Here is a 16,511-nt window from a genome sequence, read left to right as displayed (position 1 = left end):
CAGATTTCTAGAAACAGCCTTTTAAAAAAGAGCATAGCCAAAAAGACTGAGTTTGGACATTGTGACAGCCAAGTAGGTCACCAAGAAAACAGCAACCCAACTAATGTAAAACAGAAATAATCCTGAAGATGAAAATCAGACAAAAAAAAACCTCAGGGATCTAGCTGAAGCAATCATTTAAATCCTAAGGGAAAAAAAAAACAGGTTATACAAAACAATTTCTCTAAGAGACGTCACTATAAATCCAGATCAACAAAGATTAAAATAGCAGCAGGAGAAATTCACCATAGCAAATCAATTTTACGAAGTAAAAGTCCTTTATCTCAGTGATAAAATAGAGACAAACTAAAAGCATACAGGAGAAAATAATACAAAATAATAACTACAAACTTTGGCATAATGTATCAAAGTTAAGTCTGGAATACCATCCATATTTTAGTAAGTTTAAAAATCATAAATGTGAAGAGAACATAAAACTTCTGATGAATTCTGAGATCAGTTTAATTACGTGTACCAGATACAATATCTGCATTAGAAGCATCCCAAAACTTCAGTCAGAAACAGACTCCCATGTACAAAAAACATATGAAATCATGATCACCATTCTAAGCAATGCAATGTGAGCAAGATACAGACTGAATTTGTTTTATTCACTGGAGCTTACACAAGATAAAAATGTTGGTTTTCCTGCTGCTGCAAGTTTATCCATAACAAAGGTCCTACACATTATGGGTGTTAGGACCACTCAAATACATGTATAGGTATTATTTAGACAAAGCAAACTGCTAGGGACCAAATATAACGTTGCCTAAAAGAACAGCTTTTGAACTTTATAGCCTAAACTTAATCAAAGTTAAAATTCAGTTAACTGTGCACTGCACTGTGGTTCCCACGTTATATCAATATGGCAATATTGTTTAAGCTTTCCTACAAAATACATAGAGACCAATTTGCATTACAGTTAGAAGAGAATTTGCATCTAACATTTCAAGAACCATAACGAAAATGTCCTACCTTGTCTCCTTGTGTATGCTTCATCAGAATTCCCAAATTATAAAAACTGCAGGACCTTTTAAAATATGTTGAAATATATCAGTACCATGCAGTCAGTATTGTTCTCTATAAATGCTAGATGCGCTGTTGTAGGCCTAACTTGATCCGATTTCTAATCTGCCTGTACTTTTCCAAAACTTCCTCCAGAGATACAAACTGTTTAATTTTGTCACAATTTTATCAAAATATTGTTTCTCTTGTACATTTTTGTATTCAGTATCTGAATCAGATAATTATTGTGATTCCTTCAAGTAATTGCAATATTTGCAACTCCAAACAGCTTCCATAAGTTTTGTAAAATACCAAAAAAAGGTAAGTAGACAGGATGGACATAAGGAATTCTGAAAGGCCAAGCTCTAAACCAAAGTTTTAGAGAACTTCATATCACCTCTGAAATTTTCAAAAGATGGTGAGATTGGAATTTGCTACATGTTTTCTTAACTTCTCCCGATTTACATAACAATGCAAAATTGATTATAAATTGATGATGAGTTTCACTGAGATTACTCAAACTAATTGGTACTAAAGGAACCAGTGTCAGCTATGTATGCATATTTGCATTAGTATTTATTTATTCTGTTTGTATATAAGAAAGCAGGTGGTTCAGACTAAGACTTTTGAAGCACTGACACAATATCCCTCTCACAAAGAGTGACTTGGAAAATTGAAAATAAATAGTTCTTATGCCTTCACTAATCCTTTACTAAGAATACTGTATATTTAATTATGGGGGTTTGTTTATGCAAAAGATTTTGAGTTTATCTACATAAATTTTTCCCTATCAAAATTATCCTCAAATCCTGCCACTTTGAATTCACATCATGAAAATTAATAAATTATCAAGACATATGGAACAAGTCCATAACAAACAAGGAATTACTATAAGGTTTAGATCTGCTAAGGATTTGACTTCTTAAAATCAGTGATTCAGTCATAAAAGCAAGGATATTCAAAGACAACTGAAAAAATTGAAGGAATAGGCTCCTTTTGAACCCTTTGAAAATCTGAGGTATGCTCATTGAGCATGACAGCATCTATTTTTCTATCACACATTAATGATTTAGCCAATCAGATTAGAAGACAGCAACAACAGAAAAAAGAAAAAGCTTTAATAACAACCTACATATCTTACAACTTTGATTAATGTGAAGGTACTTAAACGTGGTACAGAACTAACAGCAAGGTACATAAGTGAGAATGATTGTAAAGAGCACTCGGACCAGCTCAGCTCATGGCGTAATATATACTTGCAGGATGTGTTTCTAAACCACAAACTTCCGAAACAGATTCCCTAAGAGATTCCTACCCCATTGTTCTCTTTTTTCTTTTTCTTTTTTTTTTTTTTTTTTAAATAATCACTGTTTATTTACATCTTACTGACTGAAATTCTAAAGTCCTGTCTCAGTAGGCTCTGATCTCAAGAGAAAATCTTCACTGGATTATCTGCACAAAGCCTTCTTTGAGTCTTCAAAATTAATTCAGGGACCTAGCATGCACAGTCTACTCCTTCAGTTACTCAACAATTTATTAAAATTATGCTGGTCTTAAAATGTGTCAGTATTTACTTTTCCCTCAGCATACAAATGATTCTTCCTCAGACTTATCCAGAGGCATGGAGACCTTATGTAGTAGTAAGGGAAAGGAACACATGTACAAGCACTGGTATGTGAAAGCTAACTGTAAGCTAACTTGGGCAATGAGTTCATTAAACTGTCAGTAGTTCACTTCAGTGTCTCTAAAGGCAAGAAGATTTGCATTTGATTATGGACACTAGGTCCAAAGAGCAGGTATATTTGGATTCTAGGATTTTCCAGCAACTAACAAAGGGTTAGGAGGTCTTTGCTACAGATCACTGACCTACATTAGCATGTAAGCACATAAACAGCATAAATACATTAAAAAATTGATGAACTATTTGAATACTTTATCTGTTTGTAGCTGCAGAATGTTAAATAATAGACCAGATTTCCCTTTACCAAAGAAAGATGGTTAGTTTCAACAAGGCATTTTTACACACATAGATAGCTCTTTCTTTTAGTGCAACCATAGTGATTAAAAAATTTCAATAAGAAAGTTAGCTAATTAATCTAGACTTTTCCCTTATTAATTAAATATTAACAATATTAACAACTACAAATATTTCTTAAAATTTGTATTGGAGTAAAACCAGTTCTCTGTGAATATCAATATTTGTAAATTTGTATAATTTACTTGTAGTTATCAAGTAGCAACATCGTTGGTATTGTTTTGTAATTACATGAGAGTACAAATTAACCTAATCCTCAAGTATATCAAAAAGGAAGTTTACCCACTTTTTCTTTAACTTCATGTAATTGTTCTACTTTTCTAGTCTGTTATTTCTTTTAACAAGCTGGACAGCTGAATTTAATATCTCCCTTTGCCTTTCTCATCTCAGATCTCAGAATCACCATACAATGACAAAAGGCAATTGGCAGTTATTAACTGGGAGTTGTCTATACTTGTCTTACATTTTAAAAGTGCTGTATAAGTCCCATTGATCTGAAATGTCCTTTTGCAGAAATTGGGAAGCTATCATTTTCTTAACTATATTTTTGTAGTCATATCCACGGAAGCATTAAAAAGAGTAACAGCTCCAGTGTTGACTCATTCCCCATTGCCTCCGAAGACATTTGTGTTGAATGAATATGAACAGTAGGTTTAAAAGGTGTTTTACCCATGAACTGAGCCGTAATGCATTGCTTTTAATTCCAGTTCCAGAACGTTGCAAATCAAAACTGCAAACTCCTTTTCCACAATTTTAAGAACGGAATCAAACATGTCCTACTGTTATTTTGTGGCTATGTTCAAGTGAAAAAAAAAGTATCTTGCCAAATTTGAAGAAGAGTTTTGACTGATTTAAGAAACTTTTTCTTTAGAAAATCTAAAAATGAGTATCTTTTGAACTATAGTTCTGTAGCATCTATCTGGCAAAAGTAGATGGTGCACTGGGATGCAGGTTTCTGTTTTAGTAATAGAATCTAATAGTTTGGTAAGAGCTCAATTGACACTAAGTGAGTACGCTTCTAGCTAGTATTTCTACAGCATTTTATCCCAGTGCATCCAAAGAAAGTAAAAAGAAGATTTAATCTTTTTTTTTTCCTTCTTTTTCTTAGAAGCCAGAATTTGCCAGGTAATAAACCCAGGCCAAATTGCTCCAAAGCAAACACCATAGCTCTCAGTGGCAAGTGAGCTAGAGAAGAATTTTCTTCCAGAGAGTTTTGGAATGAGATCGCCCTTGCAAAGAGTAAGCCTGGAAATCTGAGGTTCCCCACTCCCTTGTGCAGTATCTTCCTTTTACCTAGAAAAAAAAGTAAGGACAAACAGAAAAATAGTATCAGAGATATTCATTTGCAGTCATATGGAGACCTGCTAGAACTGCACTGCATTTTCTACAGTTATAAGGTCTTTGGAATACATCTTTTTTCCCTTAATACATCTACCTGCCCCATGTACGTCCCTACCCTCTCCTCAAAATAATTAATTATTGTAATAACCACCTTCTGGCGTTCTCTGGCCAAGTGCTTGTATTTTCTGATGAACAGCCTGTCCTATTGACTAATTTTATATAGCTAAAATTGAAGGACAAAAAGCTTTACTCATCTTTGCTTTATTAAAAAAAATGGGGTTTTAACATAACTTGGTTTATTTTTAGATGTAAGAAGACATAAATCACATGCAGCTGGGCATGCGTCTGGGAGACTTCAGTCCCCAAAATACCAGTAGTATTACAATCATAAAAATAGGGCTTTGTAGAGACCATCCCAATTTAGCTAAAGTATTGCTCTCCTGACACTGTCATTATATGAACACAAAGCTCTTCCTATTCTCAGCTCCCACTTGCAGTTTATAAATAGCTGTGGTGCTCTGTGCAAAAACAGGTTGAAAACAAGACAGAAGGAACCAGTAGTGGGAGATAATTTACCTTTTTGCTGGGGTCTAATTATTGTTTGTACTGCTGCAATGACCAGAGTCAAAGCACTTGAGTGTCCTGTGTGCTTTAGAAATAAACTATGTCCTTCTTCTCTTCTTCAGAATTTTATAGAAATGATTCATAAAACAATTGATCATAAGAATAGCTGAGATTAAAAATAATTTTCCCAAATTTTTTTCCATGCTACCACTCCTTCACATTTCTTCAGGCAACACTTCTGCCTGGCACTGACATGGGAAGAAAAAGTTTGGTGGGATGAGAGCAAAGGAGCACATAATGTCACTGTGGCAATTAGGGGGGACACAACACACTCAGTGGCAGCAGTCGTACAAAGAGGACCTACCAGCCACAGCCATTGGCCCACAGCCCATGTGATCTGGTCTGCCTGAGCAAAAGCGCTATCAAGCTAGACTTTGTCTGGCAAAGATCTGTGGGACAAAGAACAAGTTGTATAGGAAGCAATGATCTTAAAAACCCCAGTAGAAAATTGCTGGACTTCTGCCAAACAGCATATTGGGAGCTTTGGGAGCTTTTAAATAGATAAATTTCCCCTTGCAAGGGAATTGCCCTACACATGTAGTCTTTCTCCTCTGACTTTTTTTTTAAAAGGATGCTATTAACTTTGCGAAAAGGCAGCAAAATCCAGTAATCCTATAGTGAGACAGTTCTTCCCTCAGAAGGTTCAGCATAGTGTCTATCATCAGGTCTGCCCCTAAGACTGAACAGCACCTGTCTTTCCAATACTGTTTGCTCCTGTGCCCTCCCTGCTCCTGCTATTTTCAGCTGGAAACCCTTAGCCTAAAATCACACTGCATCCTCTATTAAAAGAGTATCTAAAAAGAGGTGCAATAAAAATATTTAAACACTTGGTCCCAGGTGTAGGTTTCAAAACTGAGGATTTGGCATCCATGTGACATATATAGCACATAGCAGTATGTAAGTGACTTAGAATGACAACATGAACATGAAAATTTGATACCCTGCTGCCCAGACAATAAAAAATCCTGAGGATAGTGACACATCTGAAATCCATTCTCTCCAGAAATGTTGCATGTAATTCTAGACAACAGTAAGGCATTCCTGTCCACTTGTGATCCACAGTCATAAATTCTTGCTTGAGAGTAGGCTGGATCCAGATTTATTCCTTTCCTTCTGGACTGCAATGGAATGGTTTCTGCATACCTGTGTCATGGTTTAGGCCTGGTTGGCAGCCAACCACAATGCAGCAGCTCTCTCTCCCTTCTCCTCCGGCAATGAGAAGGGACAGAGAGCCAGGCTTGGGGTTCAAGATAGGACTAGGATGGGGAAAAATTCCCCTTTATGATCACAATCAAAAGGCAGACTCGTTAGGGGAAGAAAAAAAGAACATACATTTATTACAGACACTAACAACAACACTTAACAGAGTAGGACAGTGAGAAGCATTGCCACATCTTGAGAACACCTTCCCCCCACCTCTCCCTTCTTCCCGGGCTCAGTTCTGCTCCCGATATCTCTACCTCCTCCCCCAGTGGTGCAGGGGCAGGGAATGGGGGGTGCAGTCAGTGCTGCCACTTTCTTCATCTTCGGTGAGGGGAGTGTCCGGAACTTGTTCCTCCTGCTCCATCGTGGTCCCCCTCTCACAGGAGACAGTCCTCCACAAACTTTCTCTGACATGAGTTCCTCCCATGAGTTCCCCACACTGCTCTGTCATGGGTCACTAACTTCCTCCGACTGGATTCTCTCCCACGGCTGCAGCCCTTCCCGAGCTGCTCCGGCGTGGGACTCCCCCACATGCTGCAATCCTCCCAGCACTGAATTACAGCAGCAGGGCTACCTTTTCCCATGAGACCCCAGCCTTCTTCGGGCACAGAACTTTGATCATGCAAGCAGGAGCCACAGGCCATAAATCAATGTCTGCTCCACCGTAGATCTTCATGGGTGGCAGGGGGGGGCCACCCTGCCATCTCACCACAGGATACAGGGGGGTCTCTGCTCTGGCACACCTCCCCCCTCCTTTCTTCCTCCGTTCCTCCACTGACCTTGGTGTTCACGCAGCTGCAGCAACTCCTCCTCACAAGTCCCACTGCCCGTCACCACATCCCTTCTTAAATACGTTATCGCAGAGGCTCAGCTGATTCTCACAGGGGGCCGCCCCGATAGCCCCCTCCCCTGCCACCAAAAAAACTCCACCATTCACTCAACCCAGGACACCTGCCTTGAGGTTATCACAGAGACAAGGGAAGGACTGTCTTCAGTTTAAAATTTGTCTTCAACCTCAAGCCCATGTTTTCTATTTTCTAGAGAATTTTCTAATTGCCATGCTATCTGTAGGCAGTAAATAAAGTTCTAGAAAGATTCATAACATATTTTATAAAGAGGCAGAGTGGGGATTAGGAAGTTACAAACCAGTCAGCTAACTGCAGTTCTTGGAAAAAAAAAAAACTGCAGTAAACAAACAAACAATTTGAAGTTCTTTAAGGGATAGCCTAAGAGATTTGTAAGGAATCCCTTGCATTAAACCAATTTAATCTCCTTCTAAACCAGGCAACAGGCCTTGTGGATAGGAGAGAAGCAGAAAATATCAATGTACCAACTAGCAAAAAATGTTTTTATACTTTTATGAGACTTTATTTCAAGTAATCAAAGAAAAAATACCTTGATGAAACTAAAGAATGATAGGTGCAAAAGCACTTGGGAAATTATGTTAACTATTTAAAAAAAAAAAAAAATTAAAATTAATAGTTAACTGTCCAAAGGGAGGGATGATTGAGTATAAAACCACAGAAATTTTCCTTACATCTGGTACTACTCAATAATGTGTAATCAGTAACTTAGATTATCAAATACAAGAGTAATTTATTACAGTTGTATTTTATATTTGGTTTTGGAGATTACATAAGCAGATTGAATGACAGAATTAGAATTTGGATTCTTGAATAAATTGAATAAAAGATCAATGCAGTAAAAAAGAAAAAAAAAAAAAAAAAAGACAAGTTCAAACTATTAGTCTATTTAGGGTTTACCAAAAGTACAACTGCAAGATGACTGGGCAGAATTTTTTCAGAAAAGAACTTGAGATTCACTGTTCTTCATAAGCCCAGGTGAATCAACAGTGTCTTACTTCTGTGCAAAAATAAGCCACACTGGGATGCATAAACAACAGTGTTGCAGACGGTGCAATATAAAGTAGCATTTCTACTCCCACAGACATGGATAGATGATTGAATTAGCACTGCATCCCATTTCGGGCACCTAACTTCAAGAAAGGAGTTGAACCAACCGGAGCAGGATAAGAGGCAAAATATGTACTCTGGAGCAAAAGACTGAAGGAACTATGTTTCAGAAGAAACCTAAACCTACAGAGCTCCAGTAGTGATTTAGGCAGACAGTCCATTGTTGCTCTATAAAATGACAAAAGCTGTCTCTGAAGTGCTGTGAGGTATTAGATTCCTTCCATTGTCCTTCTGGGGAAGAAAACCTAAATTGAAAAGATTTGCTTCTGGGGGGATGTCATCCATATATAAGATCGCAAGAAAATTACTGCTTCTGGATTTCCTCTTCTTTTTCTTACTTACTATGTCTGGTTTACTTTCATAAATAACCCCAATATTAGCAATTTAAACTTGGCACAAAATGCTCAGAACACAGGCCTGAATCAGACATCCCAGACCTTGAAACAGTAAATGCAAATGAAAACAGATCTGGCAAAAGAAAATGTAGTAAGTTTAAAATTAAATGTAAATTTGGGGGAAAAAATACTTAAAATATTTAACTATATTTGGAAATATATCTTAAAAGATCAGTTTTAGTCCTTATGATTTAGGGGAATATTCTTTGAAAACCAAGGCACCTGCACAGCAGGCCTCTGTTTTTGCCCAGATGACTAACTACTACCAACAGGAAGGAAAGGCATTAGCAAAGTCTTCCTTACACTATTAATTCCAGCAGAAGAATCTTGAAAAACAGCCATTAAAAACATTAATTTAACTATAAGAATTTAATTTAAACTTTTTTAAAAAAATATTTCAGACTTAGAAAGGCTTTAATATAAAAATCAGAATTTACTATATGTTTTGTTCAGTGAGCAGAAAAACTGTTTACTTAAATAAGGTAAATTTTATTCTGAATTATTGGACCTCCCTCCCAAATTACAGGGACATCTCAAACATTACTAACCAACAAACATAATTTATTACAGGCATCAAAATGGGTGAAAAATGGTGTTTCCTAAGGTCTGTATTTCATGTTAAAAGGCATGACAAAAGTAAACTCTTTGTTCAGAATCTTACCTGAAATATTTTATTTCAACACTATGTATAGTGGAAACCATATTTTTAATGAATGTTTACAGACTGAGCTATTGCACCTTTTAGATAAGCAGCAGAAGACAAGGATTCAATTTGGCTGAATGCCCCACCAGAAGGCAATAACCAGAATCCAAATTCCCTTTTTGTGTCACATTAACTAAAGTTATGTCCATAGTTCATGTCAAGTATATTCACAGCACAGAGCTTTATTAACCCTACAGTCTAGGGGTTTGTCACTTCTAAATTGACATTAATCTCACTGTCAGCCTTTTAGTGTTCAGTCTTATATTATGATGAATTCCTTAAAATATCTTTGAAATACAGTATACCTCCTGGCTCTGTTAAATACAGCAATAAGAAATAAATTACTAGTTGTTAATGCACTATCTTGTAATGTTTGAGGATTTTGTTTAAAACATTATCCAGAAACAGACCAAACAAAATCCTGTTTCTTTAATCACTCGTCTATCCTGGACCACCGATGATATTGTTCCACTATGGATATAAAACATAAATAATCAGTGAGTCAGAGACCGAAAGAGTAAGAAGGTAGACACTTAACTAACAGGTATGGCACATGTGTTTCAGCAAAGGTTTTTACATCTTGTTAGAGAGTAGAAGAGTAACAGAGGACATCGAGAGGCCCTATGCACTCACTATATAATTAGGATGTCGTACAGTCCGAGGATTAAGGGAGTCTTCTGAGAGATGCAGGCTCACATCCCAGAAGATGGAAGAGAAGATTAAATTTAAGGCCTTGTAGTCCTTAACAAGTGCCCTGAACCTGAAGTATTAGGCCAATACAATGACATAGTTGTATTTGGAAACCATGTAAGGTCCTTCATTTATTTTGTTTTTCCTAGAAGTGCATAAATCATTTCAGGTCAAATGCACCTTTTAATGCTCTAAAAGTGAAATTGGGATGGCTTCTGTTCTTTACGGTTTCTAAATGTTTTCAAGGTAAGGTTGAAAAAGAACTAAAATAGATGTCTAAGAGGCTGTAGTATCCCAAATATTGGAGCACAGTCAGGACAGATTAGAAAAACATCTGTAAGGAGTGACATGCACTGATCCATAACAATTTGGGACAGGAAAATGGACTGGGTGACTTCTTTAGGTTCTTAGCTAGCTCTATTTTTCTCTGATCTTCTGTCCTTCAGAGGGGATCAGGTTTTAATCCTTGCAAAAGCAGAAATTTCTCCCACAGGCTTAAAGATTACCAGTTCATTTGAAATATAAGAAATTTAGATTCAACTGCATAATTTGAAATATGGACATATGATCTTAGGGCTTGAAAGCCTGTCATTTTAAACTGATACTCTAAATACAGTATCACTGTTTAGCTTCAGGATGATGAGTTAAGAGAATGTATTGAAATTGTGAAGAAAAATGGTAGAAAATCATGTCCTGTGGAATAGTAGATGCATTGTGTCAAGTGACGATATATTTATCAATAGTCATATTTGATTGTGCTGCAGTCCTATTGATTTTCACAAGCTAAATGGATTAAGGTCTATTTGGTACATAGCACAGCTCAAAGTAAAACCTCAGGCAGAATATGGGAACTCTGAGACACTGATGACTCAGAAAATATGCTTTCCTCTGATTCAGAACTAAGCCAGACACCTATCATGGGTTTAGATATTGATGGGGTAATTTTTTCAGATGAATGATACACTGAAGTCATTGGTAAGGAGACTCCACGTCACTCTAGATTGGCAAGACTTGGAGTATCACTTTTGGCATGACATCCAACCCCTCAAATGCTAGTTTCAACAGAACACAAAGGTGGTTTATTCTCTTTCTATCACAAGTTGTTGGGTAGACTTATAATGCAAAGAAGAAGCTTCACTTCAGTATGGTTATTGTTTGCATATCACTATATTAAATGCTATAGGGTGGTAAGCAGTAGATGCATTCAGGGTATTACAATGTAATTTTAGAATTTTCCCTTTGCTTTTAGGTTTATTTTTGCTTGAGACATTATCTACTATTACAGTTAAAAGGGAAAAATCTTTTTAATATTTATGGCCACTAATTTAAAATATTACACACATTTTGACTCACTGAATGCATATACTTTAGCATGAGTAAGTACTATCACAAAGCTAAGGAGTACTACAAATAGGACCATAATTAGACCGATGTGGAAATACAATAATTTAATATCAGAAGCTGTGTGCTGTTGAATAGTCTTACATTTCTTGCCAATCCTATAATTTCACCAATTAAAAAAATTAGGCTTTTGAATACTAAGGAGGCATGTGGAATGGAGGGAGACCAGCTCTTTAGGAAGGATGGGCTATGAAGACAAGGAGGGGGAATTGCTCTTTATGTGAGAGAGCAGCAGAGTACATGGAGCTTAGCCTGGGGATGGATGAGGATCCAAATGAGAGTTCAGCGACTGGAGCATCTGTCATCTGAGGACAGGCTGAGAGAGCTGGGACTGCTTAGCCTGGATAAGAGAAGGCTCCAGCAGATCTCATCAATGTACATAAATACTTGAAAGGAGGGCGTAAAGAAAATGGGGCCAAGCTCTTTTCAGTGGTGCCAAATGAGATAACCAGAGGCAATGGGCACACACTGAAACACAGGAGGTGCCATCTGAACATCAGGAAACTTTTTTTGATTGTGAGGGTGACTGAGCACTGGCACAAGTTGCCCAGATAGATTGTTAAGTCTTCATCCTTGGAGATATTTAAAATCCATCTGGACATGGATCTGGGCAACCGATTCTATGTAGCCCTGCTTGAGCAAGATGACCTCCAGAAGTCCGTTCTAACCTGAAGTACTCTGTGAGTCCGTCAAACTTTCAGGGAGTTTATATAACCATCCACCTTAACTTGCTCATGGGGAACAGGATTAATGTTATCTTGTGTGACCAGTTTGAAATATAGGTGGTTACTCTAATTGTTCATTCTTTCTCTACAGTTGTGCTGGGTTTGTGTGTGTGGCGGGGTTTTTGGTAGAGGGGGAGGAGGCTATAGCAGTGGCCCCTGTGAGAAGCTTCTCAATGCTCCCCTGGCTCCAAGTCAGACCCACCAAGGCTGAGCCAATTAGCAACAGTAGCTGCACCTCTGTGATAAGGTATTTAAGGAGAACCTGGGAGGAGGAGTTGGTGTTGTGAGGGGGGGGGTGGGGGTGGGGTGGGGGTGGGGGTGGGGGTGGGGGTGGGGGTGGGGGTGGGGGTGGGGGTGGGGGTGGGGGTGGGGGTGGGGGTGGGGTGGGGTGGGGTGGGGTGGGGTGGGGTGGGGTGGGTGTCAAAGGAGACACCTATGCAAACACTGAGGTAAGGAGGAGGAAGGGAGGGAGATGCTCTGGAGCAGAGACTCCCCTGCAGCTCATGGTGAGAGGGCAGGCTGTCCCACTGCAGCCCACAGAGGTCCGTGGTGGAGCAGATGGCCACCTGCAGCCTGTGGAGGACCCAGTATTGAGACAGGTGTCTGCACCCACAGAAGGCTAGGACTCTGCAGGAAGAAGTCCCCACTGTTGTAGTTCGGCACTGGGAGGACTGCAACATGTGTGAGGGACCCATGCTGGAGCAGCTTGGGAAACACCGCAGCCCGTGGGAAGGACTCATGTTGGTGAAAGTTCATGGAGGACTGTCTCCCATGAGAGGGACTCCAGGCTGGAGCAGGGGAATGAAAGAAGTCCTCCTCCTGAGGAGGAAGGAGCAGCAGGACTGACCGCACCCCTACATTCTGTGCCCCCTGAGCTGCTGGTGGGGAAGAGGTAGAGAAACTGGGAGCAGATCTGAGCCTGGGAAGAAGGGAGGCGTGGGGGGAAGGTGTTTTTTGAATGTGGTAATGCTTCTCACTGTCCCACTCCATCTGTTAAGTGTCTGAATTAAATTGATGTTCTCTTTCTTCCCCATCAAGTCTGTCTATTGCCTGTGATGTAACGGGTGAGTCATCCCTCCCTATCCTTATCTTGATTCCTGAGCCTTTTGCTTTACTTCCTCTTTTCCATTCCTGAGGTGAAAGGGGTGAGTGAGAGGCAGGGTAGTGCTCAGTTGCCCTCTGGGGTCAAACCATGACAAAAGTCAAGAGAAATACTGCTGAAAAGCAATTTATCCCATCTTAAACACTTATTTCACAACAGGATTAATTACTGTCTAGAAGGACTTCTCTCTATATATGAATTATAGAGGAAGCCTAGACCACTCACATTTGAAACTTAACCCGTGGTGGCAAAATTTACGTGGGATGTATACTACTACAGTAGATTTCTACATGTGGTGCAGCCCAAAGTTAGGTGTCTATTTTTCTACTTGAAGGGAAATGATTCTGATTTAGCTTGAGTTAAATGTCTGAATTTGTGTGAATAACAATTCATAAATTTGCTGCATTACAAGTCAGTCCTCTAATTAGAGTTTTCCATATTTCACTTTGTTTCCCATTTTACATTATATCTTATATAATGCAACACCAGATTAATGACATTTCTTGTAATTCACTCTCTTAAAGCAATGACAGTTACTTCGAAGAGAACATTTTACACCAATTTTGCCATATAATAACATGGCAGAAGACAGAACATAAGGAAAGCATACAAATATGTAGGCAGGAATGGACAGCGAAGGTCAGGAGAACTTGATAAAGACAGTATAGGACAAATATGGTGCATAAGGGAGAGGAAAACCAACTAATCCCTAAAACTAAACATAAAACTGTGTTCCTAAACCATTCAGCAGAGGGAAATAAAGTAACAAATTTTCACCTCTGCTTCAGAGATTGAAAACTGCAGTCCTTGCAGAACGTTCTAAAGAAGATTGAGGTAGCCTGGTGCATAAGATACAGGACCGAGATCACAAGAATAAAATAAAAATAAATACACAGTCTTGTCATAAATAAGATGAAGAAAACAATATTGTTCATTGGTCCCTATAATGTCAGCAGAGAAAAAGCAGAAGGAAGCAGAAGGAAGGGTTGTCAAACACAGGTAAGTGAAAATCCTAAAACATAAAGAACTTGTACTGCAAATACAGAAAGCAGTACACAAAAGTAGTTAAGATCTTACATAACTGTAAGATGAAGAATGCATGCTGCTTTAGTTTCTAGAGAATTAGTGGATTTGAGTGAGGCAGTGTTTGAATGAGAAAATTATAGGTAGGAACCCTTTTTTTTTTTATGTTCATGACCATGATCCATAAGGAGATAAATGAAAACATTTGTTTCAAGTAGTACTATCCTGACAGTGCTGCACAGGCTGAAATGTAGTTCCAAATCGACTGGAGTAGCCATTTACTCTGCTGATAATTTTCTTTACCTGCAGGCTGTACTGATGCTTCTTCCTTTTTCTTAACTAATTAGCATTTTTAGTAAGTTTTCTTAGAAGTCATAGTACTTTTTAAAAATGTTTTACTTTTAAAAAATACTAGTTTCATGGTTATGTTCAAGAACTTCCACCCTCATGTTTGCCTATTTTCTTCCTTTAATTGCAGCCTGTCTGAAGAAAGTCAGCTTCGTCCCCCAAGACCTGTGAGTTATTTTATTCCTCTCCCCCACATTTGTTATCTGCTGTATCTCCCAGTGAGCTGTGCTGACTCCTACCGATTCCATTCTAAGTCTCCTAGTCCTTCTCATGCTTTCAACAGGAATCCATAACATCTAATCATGGGTATGAATTGCCTTATGCAGGAACCATCTAAAGCTGGGCATCCACAGGTGACTACTGCCTTGGAAAATGTAACTTATGCTGGAGATAATTTAGATGCTTTTGAAAATTAATCTTTGAAACTAAAGGCCAACTTCCAAAGGCAAAACTTACCTTTTGATCAGCTCTTAATCAGAGATGTAGTCATATTTAATTGTTTCCAAAATTAGTTTCATATGTAAAAATGTGCCTGAATAATAAAATAGCTTCAGGCTGAAAGAAGACTAAAATAGGGTATTGTTCTTTCCTAAATAAGGATAGCAAAAGTACATAAAAATGGAAAACAGCATAGTAAAGAAGCCCTAAAATATAAGCAGTGGAAAAGTATTTATGGCCAGTTGTATTCACAATAGTACCTTCAAAAAAAGTTGATTCCTGCATTACCTTTCATTGTATTTTACTCAAATCAGAGAGAGTTTGGTAGCTTATATCTTGTACAGTGCTTGGTTCTGAAAGCTTTATTCAAGTCCAGACTTACCGAATCACGAACGGGTTGAGAGGCTTCAGAAAATTTGTGGTTCACAGAGCTGACCTATGAGCCAAACAGTTAGACAGCAGAGGTTTTCAGGCTTTTATTTGCATTTGCTGAGCAGCATAACGTGCTCATTTTCAGAGGTCCTCTCCAAAGTTTGTAGTGTTAGTTCTTAGAAATGGTGTCTGCAAAGTTCTCTTATCATATTGCCCAGACTTTTGAAAATGTCTCTAGGCTGTTTCTTGCTTGCTTCTAAATGATTAAATAAAATTAAATCTTGAAATGTATCTTGATGTCTAGATATCAGAAGTTTTGGAATTTTATGGTATTTTCTACAATGGAGTTTATTTAAAAACTGGAATTTCTAATAAAATTACAAGCTACAAGGAAGATGTCAGTGAATTTCAGAATCTGGTTTCTTTAAAAAGTATACTTTGTGTAGTGAAAACATAAGAATCTGCTTCTAAGCTTCTTTAGTTATTCTAAAATACTGCAGAAAAAAAAAAATCAGTTTTACATTCATTTTGTATGTATCCTAAGATTTTTCTTCTACTGACTAGGAAGACAGTGCATTGAGTTTCTTTTGGTGTACTGAAATCTTTCAAAAGTGTCTGAGGGAGAGTCTGCAGGAAATACTGGCTCTATTGGCATCTCAAGGAGCTATTTCACCCTTTTCTATCTTTGCAAATATTGTTAAGACTTTCTGAGTTACTTGTTGTGACCTATTTAGTAAGACTTAGCACTTAGCTCCATACCTTTCTCCTCCTTTTTCCTCCTTTCCAAAGGCCAGCTTCCAGGACATGAGTTTCACACTATGTATGATTATCCACAGTGCGTATGCCCACAAGAGTATTTTCACTTCTGCTCAGGCAACCTTACACCAAACTACCTCTTATCTACAATTCTATAAACCAACTATATCCTGAATACTCACTGGTGCGCTTGATTGCTCCAGTGGTTATGATGGTATATCCCAGTTTACCTAGAGTCCTTGTGAGTGGTGTGTCTCTAAGAACAAAGCAAACAGGTTATTTTTTCCTTTGTGGCTCTAAGGACAGTAGTTATTTTAGCTTGCCACCCACACACGTGG

Source organism: Tyto alba, unplaced genomic scaffold, assembly GCF_018691265.1.
Source record: "Tyto alba isolate M040663 unplaced genomic scaffold, T.alba_DEE_v4.0 Super-Scaffold_40, whole genome shotgun sequence".
NCBI lineage: Eukaryota > Metazoa > Chordata > Aves > Strigiformes > Tytonidae > Tyto > Tyto alba.
The sequence above is the reverse complement of the archived record's forward strand: the minus strand, read 5'-3'. Positions refer to the sequence as shown.